A 21,174-nucleotide genomic window follows, 5' to 3' on the forward strand; every position below is an offset into this window, starting at 1 on the left:
TCGCTTGGTGTTAACCCTCGCTCATTTTCGGTGGCTTGGGTCTTGAACTTTTGAACTTCCTTCAACGGGGGGTTGAGCAGAAGTTGGCCTTGAGTACCATTAGGGGCCAGGTGTCGGCATTTGTGGTCTTCTTTCAATGACCCTTAGCCACACACTCTCTGGTGCATACTTTTTCTTCTGGGAATTCGACATTTGACTCCACCAGTGCAGTCCCCACTACCGCCTTGGAATCTCAATTTTGTGCGTACATTTTGTGGTGTGAGTCGCTTGGTGTTAACCCTCGCTCATTTTCGGTGGCTTGGGTCTTGAACTTCCTTCAACGGGGGGTTGAGCAGAAGTTGGCCTTGAGTACCATTAGGGGCCAGGTGTCGGCATTTGTGGTCTTCTTTCAACGACCCTTAGCCACACACTCTCTGGTGCATACTTTTTCTTCTGGGAATTCGACATTTGACTCCACCAGTGCAGTCCCCACTACCGCCTTGGAATCTCAATTTTGTGCTTTCAGCTCTACAGAAGCCTCCCTTTGAAAATATTCTGGAGATTCCCCTGATTACGCTATCCCAGAAGGTGGACTTCTTTGTGGCTATCACCACTGCGCGCAGGGTGTCGGAATTGGCCGCATCTGGTCATTCCTCTTATTTGGTGGTCCACAAAGATAAGGTGGATCTTCGCCTGTGTCCGTTGTTCCTTCCAAAGGTTGTCTCTGATTTCCATCTGAATGAGGACATTGTGTTACTTTCCCTGTGTCCCAGGCCAAAATATCCTAAGGAAATTGCGTTGTATTTCCTGGATGTGGTTTGGGCTATTCGGTGTACCTGGCAGATACAGAGTCTTTTTTAGGAAGTCAGACTCACTGTTTGTGTTTAAGGATGGGCCTCGAAAAGGACTATCCGCTTCATCTGCGACCATTTCTAGATGGATCAGACAGACAGTGACTCTGGCCTAATCGATTAGAGGTCAGGTTTCTCCTTTCCCTGTGAAGGCACATTCTACGTGGGTTCTCAGTGCTTCTTGAGCCTTCCATCATCAGGTGTCAATAACGCAGGTGTGCAAGCGGCTACTTGGTCGTCGGTGCACACTTTCACAAAGTTTTTTATAAAGTGAATGTGTGACATCGGACATCGGACCCGCCAGTCACACGCGTGGGGATGCAGGGGAACGAGCGGGGACGGGAGCGTGCCTCCAGCGGCGCGCGCTTGCCCCCTCCAGGCTCCTGGGCTAGCGACGTAGTACTACGTCACTTTGCCCAGGAGGGGCTGACCGCCGCAGTAAATGTACTTGCGGCAGTCGGCAAGTGGTTAAAAGCATACTGTACTATGTTACGTTTTTATTTATTTTTTGTTCCTTTGCTCGGTTAAACTTTGGGCCTGGCGTATTGTGAACTGTGGAGATTGCAAAGTGGACCAGTGATTTTACAAGCACTGTCTGTTTGACCACCCTAGGTCAGCTGCATTTGGTGAGTGCATTTCCAAGTGGGAGCACCAATGGTGTGGTTATGGTGAATACAATTGCCTTGGTCATAGGTAAGTACTCTGCTCTAAAAAAAAAATTCTGCAAGATTTTGCAGAAGCACTTTTGTGGACTTACTACACTTTGAGCAGTAGCACTTTATTTGAAGATACAGTATTTCGCAAAAGTGAGTACACCCCTCACATTTTTGTAAATATTTTATTATATTTTTTCATGTGACAACACTGAAGAAACGACACTTTGCTACAATGTAAAGTAGTGAGTGTACAGCTTGTATAACAGTGTCCTCTCAAAATAACTAAACACACAGCCATTAATGTCTAAACCGCTGGCAACAAAATTAAGTATACCCCTAGCAAAAAAATGTCCAAACTGGGCTCAAAGTGTCAACATTTTGTGTGGTCACCATTATTTTCCAGCACTGCCTTAACCCTCTTGGGTGTGGAGTTCACTAGAGCTTCACAGGTTGCCACTGGAGTCCTCTTCCACTCCTTTATGACGACATCACAAAGCTAGTGGATGTTAGAGACATTGTGCTCCTCCACCTTCCGTTTTGAGGATGCCCCACAGATGCTCAACAGGGTTTAGGTCTGGACACATGCTTGGCCAGTCCATTACCTTTACCCTCGGCTTCTTTAGCAAGGCAATGGTCATCTTGGAGGTGTGTTTTAGGGTCGTTATCATGTTGGAATACTGCCCTGCGGCCCAGTCTCTGAAGGGAGGGGATCATGCTCTGCTTCAGTATATCACAGTACATGTTGGCATTCATGGTTCCCTCAATGAAGCTCCCCAGTTGCCAGCAGCACTCATGCAGCCCCAGACCATGACACTCCCACCACCGTGCTTGACTGTAGGCAAGACATACCTGTCTTTGTACTCCTCACCTGGTTGCAGCCACACAGGCTTGACACAATCTGAACCAAATAAGTTTATCTTGGTCTCATCAGATGACAGGACATGGTTCCAGTAATCCATGTCCTTAGTCTGCTTGTCTTCAGCAAACTGTTTGCAGGCTTTCTTGTGCATCATCCTTCTGGGATGACAGGCATGCAGACCAATTTGATGCAGTGTGCAGAATATGGTCTGAGCACTGATAGGCTGACCTCTCACCCCTTCAACCTCTTCAGTAATCTTGGCAGCACTCATACGTCTATTTCCCAAAGACAACCTCTGGATATGATGCTGAACACGTACACTCAACTTCTTTGGTCGACCATGGTGAGGCCTGTACTGAGTGGAACCTGTCCTGTTAAACTGCTGTATGGTCAGGGCCACCGTGCTGCAGCTCAGTTTCAGGGTCTTAGCAATCTTCTTATAGCCTAGACCATCTTTATAGAGAGCAACACATCTTTTTTTTCACATATTCGGAGAGTTCTTTGCCATGAGGTGCCATGTTGAACTTCTAGTGACCAGTAGGAGAGAGTGAGAGCAATAACACCAAATTTAACACACCTGCTCCCCGTTCACAACTGAGACCTTGTAACACTAATGAGTCAGATGACATCGGGGAGGGAAAATGGCTAATTGGGCCCAATCTGGATACTTTCACTTAGTAGTGTACTTGTTTTTGTTGCCAGCGGTTTAGACATTGATGACTGTGTTGTTATTTTGAGGGGACAGCAAATTTACACTGTTATACAAGCTGTACACTCACTACTTTACATTGTAGCAAAGTGTAATTTCTTCAGTGTTGTCGCATGAAAAGTTATAATAAAACATTTACAAAAATATGAGGGGTGTACTCACTTTTGTGAGATACTGTATATCCATTTTTATTGATTGGATACACCTTCATTGCACTTATCACACTTATGGCACTTTTCCACTGCAAGTACCGGCTCGGCTCCACTCGGCACTGCTTGGCCCAGCTCGGCTCAGTTTGCTTTTCCACTGCGTGGTACGAGTCGGCGCGTTTCAGCACTGTGTAGGCTCTTCTCAGCCCGGTTTGCTTTTCCACTAAAGTAGTAAGTGGGTGGGATTACAACGATTCTCTGACCAATCAGTTGCTAGTAGTGACAAACAATCAAGACTGCATGCAAAGGATTGTGGGATATGGTATAGGTACGGCCCGCTTGGAACCCCACCCGAGGTGGTACTGTTTAAGTGAGCTGTACCATGTAGTGGAAAAGCGCCGCTGTACCAAACCATACCGAACCGTTCTAACATGTACCATGCAGTGGAAAAACGCCAAACCGAGCCGTACCGTACCGGCAGCACTAAGACCGCACTCACACTGAAGCTGCACGACTTCGGGGGCGACCTGTGAAGTCCAGTGCACCGCGACTTGCACGGACTTCATATAATGAATGTCTATGCAAGTTGCTCCGAGGTCGCCCCGAAGTAGTACAGGACCCTTTTTCTAAGTCGGAGCGACTTGTGTTGCTCCTATTAGAACGGGTATATATATATATATATATATATATATATATATATATATATATATATATATGTGTATGTATATGTGTAATATATTTCATTTTACACATAACAATACTGTCATCTTTCTCTTCTGGGGTGGACATGAATCATTTTGCTTTGCTTCCCCCATTTTAGTCCATTTTCCACTTGTAGGGTTTTCGTGCTTTTCCTCTTCCTCTATCGGTTAGTAGGCATTACAGTTTTTATATCTATGGCTTAGTATGCATTCTACTGCTTTCTGTTTTCTTTTTTATAGCATATGTATATGGTTATTGTATGCTTGCATCAGTAACGATACTGGTATCTGTGCCGATGCTAATTATTTTCACGAGTACTCGGAAAAAAGGCCCTGATACCGGAAACTGATACCTTTGCTGAGCGATTTTAGCCCTTACAAAATGAATAGGCTCAAATTGCACTGCAAAGAATGACGGGCGGTTTGAACAGAAATCCTGTGCGATTTCTGTCCCAATCTCGTGCAGTTTCCTGCACCGCTCCTGTGTGAACCCAGGCTTGTCGTAGTGATTTCAGCCTGGGTTCACACCATAGCAGTGGGGAAACTGCATTTGATTCTGGCACGAATCACACTACTGTTCAAGTCGCATGCAATTCTTTGCAGTGCAATTTGAGCACATTCATTTTGTATGGGCTTAAATCGCACCGCAAATGTATTAGTGCTGGGTATTGGCAAGTACTTGACCGAAAGTATCGGTACTCGCCGATAAAAATCTGGTATTGATGCAACCCTGTCATTTATTTGGAAGTGATCAGCTTGTGACAGATGGTGATTTAATTGAGATGCGCGGAAAATGGGTGTGTTTGTCATTTTGCCGATAGAGAAAAGGTTGCAGATAATGACGCCAAAAACACATGGTTTTGTCGTGATTTTACCACGATTTAAGGCTTCATGCACACACAGCCTGCTTTGAACACTGGCCACTGTAAAACGCAAGATGCGATTCTTCCACGTTCAGGAGAGGAGACATTGAGTAGCTCCTAAACTCTGCTAAAAGTGTACATTAACACTTTGCTTCTATGGAGTTGAGTTTAGGAGCTTTTGGCAAAAAAATTACAAAAGCTCCTCAACTTGATGGATGTAAACCCTCACATATACCCAGTGAAGTGAACAGCCTCAAATGATACACGGAAATTAAACAAATCTCTCAACATAAGTTTTACATGCATATCTGCTGTCTTCAGCTTTACATATTCTTTAGAAAGTACACATTGTGTTAAAGATTTTCTCTTCCTGTTCAGCACTGGGAGTGTTATGTTGGTATATACTGTGTCACAGCTGATTGGAGGAAAGGCACACACCCCCACTCCATATAGGCAGAGGAAGGAAGTAATGTGCTATGAAAAGACCAGCTCTCTGCTAATCTATTTATAGCACCCACCCAGACATAAAATTCAGCCTGGTTTTATCTCAGTTGACAGAGAACTTATGAGAATTTATCATGCTGGTATGAGAAGAATGGAGCAGGAAAAAGCCACAGGACTTAGAGCTTTGAAGAGAGATAAGAAAACACTGCAGATATATGTGCCTTGGTCAAATTTAATGAATCAGGTTGACATCCTTTTTACGTTTAGGAGCTGTAGTGTACACAAAGCCTTACTGTGCTTATGGTGTGTTTCATAGGTCATGTGACTCAAAAACATAACACTGATGTGGTATTGATACATTCTTGCTGCGTTTTCAATCTATTTAAACAGGGAGGTGCGTTTTTTTTTTTTTTCTTATCTGTCCAAAAACGCAGCAAGCAAAATTCTTAACACCACAACGGAAGCTAAACGGACCAATATGAAGACATACATAAAATTTAAAGGGATGTGTTTTTCTTGAGCTTTTCTTGCGCTGAAGGTGCCAATAATGGCTGACAATGAATTCATATTAATTTAAATTCATGATAATTAAAAAGTTGAATATAATACTATATATATATATATATATATATATATATATATATATATATATATATATATATATATATATATATATATATATAATATATATAAAGGGATGCACCGAATGTTCGGCGGCCGAACATTATTCGGCCGAAAATAGAAAAAATAGCACTTTCGGTGTTCGGCCGAATAAGTCAAAAGGCCGAATAATTTTGTGCCGAATAATAGGGCTGAACGATAGTCGATATGATATTGACTATCGTTCTGTGGCCGTAGGCGATATTCATATCGCCGAGGTCACGATATTTTCAGGGGGAAGGGACTCGGAGGAGGACAGGAGGACTCACAGACTTCCGTGAAGCCGGGACACTTCAGCGGTGAGCATACATACATTACTCACTCGTGCACTGCAGCCCGCCCCACACATTCAGTGAGTCTTACTCTCCTCCCTAGTTTTTTCAATGGCACATTCAGGAAGCCAATCACGCCGTGATTAGCTGCACAGCGAACCAATCACGCGTGCCTGCACACCTGATTGGTTCTGCTGTACCGCTACTCATGGCGTGATTGGCTTCCTGAATGTGCCATTGAAAAAACTAGGGAGGAGAGTAAAGGCCCGTACACACGTACCGATCGTCGGCATACAAACGTCGGTGGACGAAGGATCTGCCGATTGTACGCGTGTTAGTATGGTGCCTCCGACAGATGTCTGCGCACAATCCGCGGACAAAAGTCTTTCTTGCAAACATGAAAATTTTTGTATGCCGACACCAGAACGGACGATTGTTCGCCTGTCAGTACACAATTCGGCCGACAGACCGCAGATTTGCAAGACTGGGCATGCTCAGAAAATAGAAAACACAGGGAAAGTTAACCATTACATGACATCACTTCTGCAGTCGGCGGACAAAATTCTTGTGCTGTCCTTGTGCTGTCTTTGCACTTTTCAGCAGACACCGACATCCCGGGGAGAAAAGAGGAACATTTGTAAGCCGACCATCGGTACGTGTGTACGGGGCTTAAGACTCACTGAATGTGTGGGGCGGGCTGCAGTGCACGAGTGAGGAATGTATGTATGCGGCTGTGCTCCTTTCCAGGCTCCTACTAGTCCACCTCCAGCCTCCTACTACCACCACTATGAGAGACTGTCTGTCACTGTATAATCTGATCGAGTCCACACTGACACTGACTGACTGTCTGTCACTGAGTAATTGATGTTACCACATTAACCCTGACCTGCCCAGTGCCCTGTATCTGCAATTAAAATTTACAAGGCTGCCTGCATGCTTCCTGATTTCTATTCCCAGCATCCTTCCCAATCCCTACAGTGTCACTAACATTAACCCTATGGTACAAGGCTACAGTGTGCACTGAATCCCATTCCCTACAGTAACATTTAGGGAGAGAGAGAGACATGAGAGGACAAGAGAGAGAGGACAAGAGAGAGAGAGAGAGAGAGACATGAGAGGACGAGAGAGAGAGAGAGTGAGAGGACAAGAGAGAGAGACACGAGAGGACAAGAGAGAGGACAAAAAATTGGCAAAATAAATGGAATAAAAAGCAAAGCACCGCGTTCGGTATTCGGCCTTCGGCCAAACATTTTATTATTATTCGGCTTCGGCTTCGGCCAAGAATTTCATTTCGGTGCATCCCTAATATATATACAGTGGGTACGGAAAGTATTCAGACCCCCTTAAATGTTTCACTCTTTGTTATATTGCAGCCATTTGCTAAAATCATTTAAGTTCATTCTTCTTCCTCATGAATGTACACATAGCACCCCATACTGACAGAAAAACACAGAATTTTTGACATTGTTGCAGATTTATTAAAAAAGAAAAACTGAAATATCACATGGTCCTAAGTATTCAGACCCTTTGCTCAGTATTTGGTAGAAGCCCCGTTTTGATCTAATACAGCCAGGAGTCTTTTTGGGAAAGATGCAACAAGTCTTTCACACCTGGATTTGGGGATCCTCTGCCATTCCTCCTTGCAGATCCTCTCCAGTTCTGTCAGGTTGGATGGTAAACGTTGGTGGACAGCCATTTTTAGGTCTCTCCAGAGATGCTCAATTGGGTTTAAGTCAGGGCTCTGGCTGGGCCATTCAAGAACAGTCACGGAGTTGTTGTGAAGCCACTCCTTCATTATTTTAGCTGTGTGCTTAGGGTCATTGTCTTGTTGGAAGGTAAACCTTCGGCCCAGTCTGAGGTCCAGAGCACTTTGGAGAAGGTTTTTGTCCAGGATATCCCTGTACTTGGCCGCATTCATCTTTCCCTCGATTGCAACCAGTCGTCCTGTCCCTGCAGCTGAAAAACACCCCCACAGCATGATGCTGCCACCACCATGCTTCACTGTTGGGACTGTATTGGACAGGTGATGAGCAGTGCCTGGTTTTCTCCACACATACCGCTTAGAATTAAGGCCAAAAAGTTCTATTTTGGTCTCATCAAACCAGAGAATCTTATTTCTCACCATCTTGGAGTCCTTCAGGTTTTTTTTTTAGCAAACTCCATGCGGGCTTTCATGTGTCTTACACTGAGGAGAGGCTTCCGTCGGGCCACTCTGCCATAAAGCCCCGACTGGTGGAGGGCTGCAGTGATGGTTGACTTTCTATAACTTTCTCCCATCTCCTGACTGCATCTCTGGAGCTCAGCCACAGTGATCTTTGGGTTCTTCTTTACCTCTCTCACCAAGGCTCTTCTCCCCCGATAGCTCAGTGTGGCCGGACGGCCAGCTCTAGGAAGGGTTCTGGTCATCCCAAACGTCTTCCATTTGAGGATTATGGAGGCCACTGTGCTCTTAGGAACCTTAAGTGCAGCAGAAATCTTTTTGTAACCTTGGCCAGATCTGTGCCTTGCCACAATTCTGTCTCTGAGCTCTTCAGGCAGTTCCTTTGACCTCATGATTCTCATTTGCTCTGACATGCATTGTGATCTGGAAGGTCTTATATAGACAGGTGTGTGGCTTTCCTAATCAAGTCCAATCAGTATGATCAAACACAGCTGGACTCAAATGAAGGTGTAGAACCATCTCAAGGATGATCAGAAGAAATGGAAAGCACCTGAGTTTAATATATGAGTGTCACAGCAAAGGGTCTGAATACTTAGGACCATGTGATGTTTCAGTTTTTCTTTTTTTAAAAATCTGCAACAATGTCAACAATTCTGTGTTTTTCTGTCAGTATGGGGTGCTATGTGTACATTCATGAGGAAGAAGAATGAACTTAAATGATTTTAGCAAATGGCTGCAATATAACAAAGAGTGAAAAATGTAAGGGGGTCTGAATACTTTCCGTACCCACTGAATATATATATATATTTTTTTTTTTTTGAAAACTGTCATTTTCAGTTTTGGTTTCGGTAAAGTGCATCCTGAATTTTCAGTTTTCCCACCACAATTTTAATTTCGGTGCACCTTTTAGTTTTACCCTTACTATAAGTTCCATAGAGTATGCATCTTTGAAAAAAAAAAAAAACTCTTTTTGTTATTCTTCACATTTTTTATTCAACTTCCTTTATTCAATAATATGGTACAATAAATTGCTTGTATTGTTAATATTTTTTTTATTTTGTTTAAATGTATATGCAATGCATATACTGTATTACTGTAGGCGACACATTCTTTCTAATAGGCTGGAACAAATGCATTTATGAAATTCTATCAATAATGATTTGAATTTTTGGATTAGTATTTATTGATTTTGTATTTATATTTAGTTTAGAGTATATATGAATGGGTTTTTTTTTGTGACTGGCGGTTCCTGTTTTGACTTTTACAGCCCCCTTTTGGTCAGCAGCCATTTCCATATATTTTTGCAGGTTACGCTTACATTGAGTCCTGGGAGCTATCTGTAACCACCACATGCCCCCCGCCTCGCTCCTGCTGCAAACAGTATCAGAGTTTGTATTTAAAAGCTGTGGGTAGCCCAGGCATTAGGGCTGATGAAGAGGTGTGTAAGCCTCAAAATGTGTTCCCTGACTGTGCATGCGCCATTAGTGATGTCGGGAGGAGGGGGGGGGGGGGGCGGCAGGTTCTTATCCACCATTAGAGGTTTCCAGGCTCGGTCCTGTCTCCATGCCAGTGGCCAAGGATGGAGTGTGTGGAGGCTGCCCTGTTGATCCCTTATTCCCATCTGATCCATGTTTATCTGGCCCCACAGTGTCACTTTTGTAGTGCATTTTTATTCTCAATAAATATTGAAATGTTTGCACAATGTCCACTATGGAGATTTTTGCCTTGCTTTATCTTTGTTTTGAATTGAGAACGCTATCTGGTTTTCCAAGTTGCTTCATCTCTTTAGTTAGAACAGTTGCTCTTTATTTAGTTTTTGGGCTACCCACACCCCTTTTTAATCATCAACCTCTCTTGCATTTATGTTGTATATAGAAGACTTAATTGGTTTGTGTTGCATAAATGCTTTCCTTAGTGTAGTACGCTATATATTCCATGGCAGTATTTATCTGTCGTATAATACATCTGCGGCCCTACTTGGTAGAGGGGAAGACATGCACTACTCATGTGCTTTGAAGAGATTTGAGTGCCGCAGGTCTAGATGAATTTTGCTTTTTCTTATCTTGTTCTCCACTAGTACTCAAATCGTCAGATGATTGTTTATATGTGCATTCTTCTGTGTGTATTAGGGCTTATTGTGAACAAAATCCTTTGCTTATAAGGAGCATTTCTTGATGATACATCCAATGCAGAAAAACATTTAGAATATAATTGTCCACTTCAATATGCTTGTCTACTTAGGTTTCAAAGAAAGTATGTACTTACTGCCATGTAAAGAAAAAGAGCTGTACTTCTTACTTTTGGAGGCCACTCAAAAGAGTGTGCATGGAAAATGTGCAAGCTGCTATTACTGACCTCTCCTTAAAGTGATAATAAAGACAAAACTTTTTTTTGTTAAATAACAAACATATAATACTGTTGGATGGGATAAACAGCTCAATCTCAGTATTTGCTGGCGATACAAAGCTAAGCAGGGTAATAACTTCTATGCAGGATGTCGAAACCTTGCAAGAAGACCACATCGCGGATCGGGTGGACAGATTACTGGGTGGGGCTGGGGAAGACCCAGCTGTCATGGTACACGTGGGTACCAATGACCTAGGCAGAGGAAGATGGAAAGTCCTAAAGGATTTCAGGGACTTGGGAGATAAGTTGAGGAGTAGGACCTCCAAAGTAGTATTTTCAGAAATGCTACCTGTACCTCGAGCCACACCAGAGAGGCAGCGGGAGATTAGGGAAGTTAACATGTGGCTGAGGAGCTGGTGTATACAGTAAGGAGGGTTCCTGGAGAACTTGGCCGACTTCTCAGTCGGCCACCGGCTCTTTGGTAGGGACGGATTGCACCTAAATGGGGAGGGTGCAGCCTTACTGGGTGAGAAGATGGCCATAAAGTTAGAGGGGCTTTTAAACTAGGTGATGGGGGGGGGGGAGGGTACAGATGTAGAATTAGCCAGTGGAAGGCAAGATTCAGAGGGCAGAAATGGGGGCATTAGCAGTAGGGTGTTCGGAGCTCCTAAACCCAGGGTGGGTATGGGGAAAAATCTCGAGCAGCCTAAAAACATCAAATGAGGATATATGCAACCGGTCAAAATTAAGAGGTTTATATACCAATGCCAGAAGCCTGGCCAACAAGATGGGAGAGCTGGAGCTACTGATGTTTGAGGAGGACGTAGATTTTGTGGGGCTAACAGAGACTTGGTTTGACAGCTCTCGTGACTGAATGGCAACCATTCAGGGGTACTCCCTTTATCGCAGAGATAGAGAAGGTAAAAAAGGGGGAGGGGTATGTCTGTATATTAAGAACAGTGTACAGGTAAATATGAGGGATGATATTATTAATAATGGAGCTATGGACGAGGTAGAATCCCTATGGGTAGAACTTCAAAGGGAAGGCACTGTGGGGAAGGTAATATTGGGCGTATGCTATAGGCCCACCAACCAGAGAGAGGAGGGGGAGGCGGACCTCATTTTACAGATAGGATTGGCAGCAAGGATGGGAAATGTCATTATAATGGGGGACTTTAATTATCCAGATATAGACTGGGCAGAAGGAACCGCGCATTCAACCAAGGCTTGGCAGTTCCTAAATGTTTTGCAGGACAACTTCATGGGTCGGATAAGAAACAATGCGGTACTTGACCTACTGATTACCAACAATACAGACCTGCTTACGGATATAGAAATACGGGGCAACTTAGGAAACAGTGACCATAGGTCAATTAGTTTCAGTATTAATCATAGTAACAGGAAACACAAGGGTAATATAAGAACACTGAATTTCAAAAGAGCCAATTTCCCAAAACTGCGCTCTTTGCTAGAAAATATCAAATGGGATAGAACCCTGGGAACAAAAAACACGGAGGAAAAATGGGAGTGCTTCAAGAGCATACTAAACAAAGGGATTGGCCAGTGCATTCCAAAGTGAAATAAATTTAAAAGAGCAAAACTAAACCCTGGGTGGCTAAACTCCAACATAAAAATGCATATTAATACTAAAGAAAAGGCCTTCAAAAAATACAAGGCTGAGGGGTCATTGGCAGCATTCAAGCATTACAAAGAGTGTAATAAGAAATGAAAAAAAAAAAATCAAGGCGGCTAAAATAGAACACGAGAGACATATAGCAGAAGAGAGTAAAAAGAACCCAAAAAAATTATTTAAGTATATAAACAGTAAGAAAGCAAAGCCAGAACACATTGGCCCCATAAAAGATGACAAAGGAAATATGGCCATAGAGGACAGAGAAAAGGCGGAAGTGTTAAATAATTTCTTCTCTTCAGTCTTCACAAAAGAATTGGGGGGCTACACTAACCCAGCTTGTAAGGCCAAACTAAATAACACACCTCAGGAAGTACCGCCATGGCTAACAGAAGATAGACTTAGAACTAAACTAGAGAAACTCAACATAAATAAATAACTGGTGACCGGGTGGCTTGCACCCGAGGGTTCTTAAAGAGCTCAGCCAGGTGATTGCCAGATCATTATTCTTGATCTTTAAGGATAGTTTACGGACGGGTATGGTGCCAGCTGATTGGAAAAAAGCCAACGTGGTACCAATATTTAAAATAGGGCAGAGATATATCCCGTGTAACTATAGGCCAGTCAGCCTAACATCAGTAGTCTGCAAGATTTTGGAGGGGATGTTAAGGGACCACATACAAGACTTTAGTAATGAAAATGGTATTAGTAGTAGTAATCAGCATGGATTCATGAAAAAATCGTTCTTGCCAAACCAATCTATTAACCTTCTACGATGAAGTGAGCTGCCACCTAGATAAAGGTAAGCCTGTGGATGTGGTGTATCTGGACTTTGCAAAGGCCTTTGACACCGTTCCCCACAAACGCTTACTGTTCAAACTAAGGAAGGTAGGTATGGACCATAAGGTGAGTACCTGGATAGAGAACTGGCTCCAGGGGAGAGTCCAGAGGGTGGTGATTAATGGGGAGTACTCAGATTGGGCGGTAGTGGAAAGTGGGTTCCCCCAAGGGTTCTGTCCTGGGGCCAATCCTGTTTAAATTATTCATAAATGATCTAGAGGAGGGGATATCTAGTACAATCTCAGTATTTGCGGATGATACTAAACTAAGCATGCCAATATCTTCTATGCAGGATGTGGAAACCTTACAAGCGGACCTGAACAAAATAATGGGGTGGGCAACTACATGGCAGATGAGGTTTAATGTTGAAAAATGTAAAGTAATGCACTTGGCTGCCAGAAACCAGAAAGAAAGCTACTCACTAGGGGGGGGGGACCTTTGGGTGAGTCTAGGATGGAAAAGGACCTGAGGGTACTGATAGACAACAGGCTTGGCAGTGGCATGCAATGCCAAGCCGCTGCAAGCAAAGCCAACAGAATACTGGGATGCATAAAAAAGGGATTCACTCCAGAAATAAAGAGATTATTCTCCCAATCTACAAGACTCTGGTCTGGCCACACCTGGAGTATGCTGTCCAGTTCTGGGCACCGGTCCTCAGGAAAGATGTGCTGAAACTGGAGAGAGTCCAGAGAAGGGCAACAAAAATAATTAGGGGAATGGAGGGCATCGGCTATGAGGAAAGACTACAAGCACTGGACTTATTCTCTCTCGTGAAGAGACGATTGAGGGGGGATATGATATCAATGTACAAATACTGTACTGGCGACCCTAGCATAAGGAACAAACTATTCAGAGAAAGGGAATACAATAAGACACGTGGCCACTCACTAAAACTAGAGGAAAGGCGGTTTAACCTTAAAATACGTAGGGGGTTCTTCACTGTAAGGGCAGTAAGGATGTGGAATTCTCTTCCACAAGCAGTTGTATCAGCAGGGAGCATCGATAGTTTCAAAAAACTGTTTGATGGGCACCTTAAAGACCACAACATAGAGGGGTATACAATGTATGGTTAACAGCAAACACACACACATCATAGGTTGAACTGGATGGACGGATGTCTTTTTTTCAACCTCACTAACTATGTAACTATGTAAGACCTGAACACAATAATGGGATGGGCAACTACATGGCAAATTAGGTTTCATTTAGGAAAATGTAAGATAATGCATTTAGGTGCCAAAAATATGAACGCACATTACTTACTAGGGTAAGAACCTCTGGGGAAATCTAGAATGGAAAAGGACCTGGGGGTCCTAGTAGATGACAAGCTCAGCAATGGCATGCAATGCCAAGCTGCTGCAAGCAAAGCCAACAGAATACTGGCATGCATTATAAAGGGGATTCACACCAGAGATTAAACAATAATTTTCCCACTCTACAAGACATTGGTATGGCCGCATCTTGAGTATGCCGTCCAGTTCTGGGCACCAGTCCTCAGGAAAGATGTACTGGAACTTGAGAAGGGAAGGGCAACAAAGTTAATAAAGGAACTGGAGGACTTCAGCTATGCGGAAAGACTACAAGCATTTAACTTATTCTCTCTGGAGAAGATGCTTGAGAGGGGATATGATATCAATGTACAAATACCGCACTGGCGACCCTAGCATAGGAAACAAACATTTCAGCGAAAGGGAATTTAAAATGACATGCAGCCATTCGCTAAAACTAGACAAGAAGGGTTCTTTACTGTCAGAGTGGTAAGGATGTGGCATTCTCTTCCACAAGCAGTGGTATCAGCAGGGAGCATTGAAAGTTTCAAAAAACTATTAGATGGGCACCTTAAAAGCCACAAAATAAAGGGGTAAACAATGTACTATTGACATAAACACATATATACATAATGTGCACACACACACACACACACACATAGGTTGAACTGGATGGACTCGTGTCTTTTTTTCAGCAGTGCAGCAGTTTTGCACATAGCAGCCCCAATCCTCCACTTCTCGGGTCCCCTGCTCGCGATCCTGGCTCCACCCTCCAGTTGAGTGACCCAAGAGCAAGCTGCTTGCAATGGGGGCACCCAAGCAGGCTCGCTCCCGAGCTGCTGCTCTGCATGTCTATTTGGACACAGAGCCATGGCTCGGCCCCGCCCCCTCTCTCTCTCTCTCTCTCTCTCTCTCTCTCTCTCTCCTCATTGGCTCAGTGGAGGTGATTGACAGAAGTGTGAGCTCCCGCTGCTGTTTCAGCCAATGAAGAGGGAAAGTCATCGGAGACCTGATGCTGTCATGCACATCGCTGGTTCCAAAGGAAGCTCAGGTAAGTTTTTAAGGGGCTTGGGGGGGCTTAGGGGGGCTCCTGCATACAGAAGGTTTTTTTTTTTTTTTTATCTCCATGAATAGAACCTTCAGCCTTTAGAAGCACTTTATCTCACGGTCATGCTGGTCCAGAGGTTTTATTACTTTGATGCACTGTGCCAAAACAAGTAAGTAGCTTTGGAGTATTTTGTATTTCAATTGATTTACACAGGGACAGAAGCAGTTTGGTTATGAACAAAAGCCTGTGAAGGGGAGTGGGGCAATTAGTAAAGGTGATGTTTTAACTTTAACCATTTCCTACTATCCATAACTGCATTTCCATAACCATTTCCTACTATGCAAAGCTAAAAAAGGCTGTTTCACATGAAAAGAGGAATGGGTGACATCCTTCCCCCTTATTCGAAAGTCCCCACAAGCAGAGCAGGTATAGAGCAATGAATAATAAATACAAGCAGCTAAAGAGCCTAGCATTTAACAGAAACCTGTTTCATCTTGCATTGGCAAAGCATGGGTTCAAAACCAGAATCATTGAGTTGAAAAAAGGATGACCCCCTTATGTCAGTGTTTTGTTGATACCCCTTTTCCTTTAATTACAGCCTTCGGTCTGTTGGGATATGTCTCTACTAACTTTGCACATCTAGAATTTGTAATATTTGCCCACTCTTCGCAGAACTCCTCAAGTTCATTTACATTTGATGGCGATTGTGGACTGCAGTCTTCAAGTCATTCCACAGATTTTCAATAGGTTTTAAAGTGATTGTAAAGCCGCTTTGTTTTTCTTTTTCCTAGAATCCCCTGTGTTCGATTAAGATATGTGCCCAAGTCTATGCGCTATAAAAAATATGCAGCTTCGTACCTTATTTCAGAGTGCCACGCAGCACTCACGTGACCACCTGCTGCTCTCCTCCCCCAATCTAAGAACTACAATGGGAGGGGCGGAGAATCCACTGCTGACCTCAGCCGGGGGAAGAGTGGCGGGCGGTCACGTTAGCGCCGAACTGTGCTGTGAAATGAGGTATGAAGCTGCATATTTATTTATAAAGCATATACACTGGGACAGATAACTTAATTGAACACAGGGTATTCTAGGAAGTAAACAAAGTTATTATAGCAGCAGGAGGGGAGGGTAGGGGCAGAGAGCAGATTGGCACTGAGACCAGCTGACAGGCAGGGAGGGAGGGGGAGAGAGGAGAGACTGCGGGCTGACTGAGGCATATAAACTGACCACAATATCCTGGATTAGCAGCCATGATAAACGTGGTCAGTTTACGGAGGAGAGGGCAGCTCCAGGCAGGATCAACCAGGTATTTTAAATTGTAGAAAGGGATACATTACACTGCACAAACACATTGCTGGTATTCGTGCTTTAACCACTTTACCACCGCCCACAGTAATATTATTGCGGCAGAGTAGCTCGTTATCGTCTGACGACGTAGTACTACGTCGTCAGACACTCCCCCTTCTGGGCGGCGCGCCGCCGGAGGCTCGCTCCCGCTGTTTTCAGTCACAGCGGGAGTCGGGCCAGGGGAGGAGCAGCGGCGATCGCCGCCGCTCTTCCCCCGATCGTCGGGGATCTAGTGTGGAGATCCGCCGGCCTGTGTAAACACAAGCGGGCGGATCTCCATAGTGACAGGGAGTGACAGATCGGGCTGGAGTTCCGATCTGTCCATGACTCACTCAGTCCCCTCCCCCCCCACACGTCAGTAAGCACCAGGCATACATTAACCCCTCCCTCTCCAATAAAATTAACCCCTTCCCTGCCAGTGTCATTTTTACAGTAACAGTGCATATATATAGCACTGATTACTGCAGTAATGTCACTGGTACCCCCAAAAGTGTCAAAAATGTCAGTCAAGGGTCCGATCTGTCCGCTGCAATGTCGCAGTCCCGCAAAAAAAAATCGCAGATCGCCGCCATTACGCGTTAAAAAAAAAAACACCAAAAATGACAGAAATCTTTCCCTTTGTTAGTAAACGCAATAACTTTTGCGCAAACCAATCAAAATACGCTTATTGTGATTTTTTTTTACCAAACATAGGTAGCAGAAAACAAATTGGCCAAAAATTTTTAAAAAAATTGGTTTTTACATTTTTTTTTGGGGGGAATTTCATATAAAAAAATGTTAAAAATATTGTTATTTTTTCAAAATAAACGCTCTTTTTTTGTTTATAGCGCAAAAAGTAAAAATCGCACAGGTGATCAAATACCACCAAAAGAAAGCTCTGTTTGTGGGAAAAAAAGGACGTAAATTTCGTTTGGGTACGGCGTAGCACGACCGCGCAATTGTCAGTTAAAGTCGCACAGCGCCGAATCGCAAAAAGTGGCCTGGACGGAAGACAGCAAAATCCTCCGGTGGTAAAGTGGTTAAAGGAACAGGATCAATTTTTTTTTTTTTTTAACGTTGCAACCGGTTTAAGGGCTCTTTCACACGGGCGATCCGATCAGATCCGCCTGTCAGTTTTTTAGGCGGATCGGATCCTCCATGCAGCTCTATGAGGCAGCGGATGTCAGCGGAGACACCTCCGCTGACACCCCCTGCCATCCGTATCCGATCCTGTCCGTGAAATCTGGACGGATGGAAACCCTATTTTTCCATCCGTTCAGTAATCGGATTGGATCGGATCGGATGAGAGCGGACAGGCGGTCCGCTCTCATCCGATCCCCCATAGAGGGCAGCGGGGGCTGAGACACCTCCCTCTCCGCACTGCAAGCGGAGACAGAGCTGTCATCCGCCGGCTCAGCGGGGATCGCGGATCGATCCCCGCTGAGCAACACGGATCCGCCTACGGAGGCGGACCGTGTGAAAGAGGCCTAAGTCTGGGCTCTGACTAAGCCATGCAAGGACATTCACCATTTTCTCCTTCAACCACTATGTGGTCATTTTTACTGTGCGCTTTGGGTCATTGTCATGTTGGAAGGTAAACCTTCTTCCCATTGTTATTCCCTAAGAATTTTATGGTATTTTGTCCTATTCATTTTTCTTCTATCCTGACAAGTGCTCCAGGTTACTGCTGCAGAGAAACAAATAACAGTATATTACCACCTCCATGCTTTACTGTATGAATGGTGTTTTTTGGATGTTGAGCTGTATTGGATTCCCAACAGACATATTGTTTGGTGTTGAGGCCAAATAATTACATTTTTCCTGACCATAACTCTTTTTTCCATATTGCCTCAGAATCTTCAAGGTTAGTTTTGGCGAAGTTCTGTCATGTCTGCATATGGCCATTCTTGAGGAGTGGCTTTTTGCTTGTGACCCTCCCATACAAGCCACATTTGTGGAGAATTTGTGGAATTGGTAGCCTCTCTGACCAGATTCCTCCTGGCTCTTTCATCCAGTTTGGTGCAAAGTCCTGATCCAGGGAGGGTCTGTGTTGTACCAAATACCTTCTACTTCTTAATAATATACTTCACTGTGCTTCTAGGCATTGATAAAGCCTTTTAATGTTTTTCATATACATTTCCTGTCTTGTGCCTGTTCACAACTTTATCCCAGAGATCTTTTGACAGTGCCTGACCCCTAGTTGATTATTTGCTTCAGTTGCACTGTCAGGGACTGAAATGCTCCGGGAAAGCTTTTTTCTTGCTGAGCTATTCAAAATGACCACAGCTGATCACAGTTGAAAGTCAAATTGATTTGTGTGTCATTGAGAAGATGAGTAGCTACATCTGATCAAGTTTACAAGTCATTTTTAGGAGGGATGATCCTTTTTTCCAACTCGGTGTTTCTGTTTTTTTACATTTTTTTTTCTGACATGTTGGTGTTATGTCTTTCACTTGGATGTTGGAGTAAATACAGTTGGATAAACCAAAAACTGTGCCTGTCTTCATTTCAGGCTGAAAGGCAACAAAATGTGATTATTTTAAAGGGGGCTGATTCTTTTCTATACCCACTGTATACCTTTTTCTGAATTCTTCTAGCTGGCCTGGTCACAGGATCGTTGTGTTCTTCCTGCTGGGGAGAGAGCAGGCATTCTTCCTGGTCTAAACAGCATTCACATAATGAAATTTGAGTGCCACTGTCCTGAAGTACTTTGAACCAAGTCTGCATAATATGGGGAAGGGGGGGATGGGGGTGTGTCAACAGTAGAAGCGGTTCACACTGAATGGACATAAAGATTCTACTGTTGCTCTCTCTGAAGAGGAGCAGTGGCTCCGGGCGGAGGAGAAAGTGAACAGCTCTGGAGCATAGAGAGGGTAAGTACAGCTGGCAAGCAATTTTCTCTTTAACCATCAGAAAGTTTTAGCCCCTTAATGACCAGGCCATTTTTTGCGATATGGCACTGCGTTATTTAAACTGACAATTGCGTGGTCGTGCAACGCTGTACCCAAATAAAATTGATGTCTATCTTTTCCCCACAACTAGAGCTTTCTTTTGGTGGTATTGGATCACCTCTGAGGTTTTTATTTTTTGCGTTATAAACAAGAAAAAAGCGACATTTCTGAAAAAAAAAAAAAAAAACCCAATATTTTTTACATCGTTATAAAACATTCCCAATAAAAAACTAGAAAAATCTATTTTTTTAATCAATTTAGGCCAATATGTATTCTGCCACATATTATTTAAAAATCAATTTATGCCTTTTTTTTTTTTTTTTTTTATTAAAATTTTTTTTTACTAGTAATGGCGGCGATCAGCGTTTTTTTTTTTTTTTTTTTTAAGCGGGACTGCGACATTGCGGCGGACAGGTCGGACACCTAACTGACACTTTTGGGGGAGGACCAGTGACATATTTGTACAGTAACAGTGCATATTTTTAGCACTGATTACTGTAGTAGACACTGGCAGGGAAGGGGTTGACACCAGGGGCGATCTAAGGGTTAAGTGTGTCCCTAGGAGATGCTTTCTAACTGTGTGGAGCTTGAACTCACTGGATGAACACAGAGACCGGTGTTCCTAAATAGGAGGAACACAGGATCCCTGTGTTCATCACTGACAGAACAGCGGTCTGCCTTGTTTACATTGGCAGACCGCCGTTCTGTCTCCATGGGGAGCGATCGCGGGTGCCCGGCGAACATCACGTCCGCTGGACCCGCTGATTGGCTCCCACGCTAGCCAATTGGATTGTGTGTGTGCCTCTGGCGGCATGCATGCCCCCACTATCGGTACATCGTTTCACGTAACAGAGCCGACCTGCCGCTGTAAAACTACGACGGCTGTTCGGCAAGTGACTAAGCAGGTGGGAGAAAATTGAAATGTGCTGATCTTGCCGCACTGTTTTACAGCTGCTGCAAGTGTAAAAGGGAAGCGCTGCTTGTCCTCCCCTTCCGCTTGCCTCTTCTATTCAGCAGCACAAGTGTTTCACACTGGCAGCGGCTGATGTTCATGGAGGTTCAGTGCTCTGGATAGGAGCCAGCGGCAGTTGGGAGAATATTTCTAAACACTGCATCAACCAGTGCTGCATAGCAAAAAAAGAAACAATATATAAAGTTCTGCTTTAATGATGATCTCCAAGGAAAACATAAAATTCTCCCTTACAGTGGGGCTGCTCCCACTCTATAAGTCTTCTTTTACACGGTCCGCCTCCGTAGGCGGATCCGTGCTGCTCAGCGGGGGATCGATACACAGATCCCCGCTGAGCAGGCAGGTGACAGCTCCCTCTCCGTTCTATGAGCGGAGAGGGAGGAGTCGGAGCCCCATGCATCTCTATGGGGGATTTGAATGAGAGGGGACCGCCTGTCCGCTCTCATCCGATCCGATCCCCTCTGATCCGATCCCCTGGACGGAAGGAAAAT

At 44.1% G+C, this 21,174-nt stretch overlaps 1 protein-coding gene across 1 annotated transcript in view; it reads left to right on the forward strand.

The window, feature by feature from the left end:
- VDR (vitamin D receptor) overlaps nt 1-21,174 on the forward strand; it is a 365,732-nt gene that overhangs the window by 22,290 nt on the left and 322,268 nt on the right. The gene's annotated exons all lie outside the window — the stretch shown is intronic.

The sequence above is a fragment of the Pelophylax lessonae genome (assembly GCF_965119305.1).
Source record: "Pelophylax lessonae genome assembly, chromosome: 2".
NCBI classification, from domain to species: Eukaryota; Metazoa; Chordata; class Amphibia; order Anura; family Ranidae; genus Pelophylax; species Pelophylax lessonae.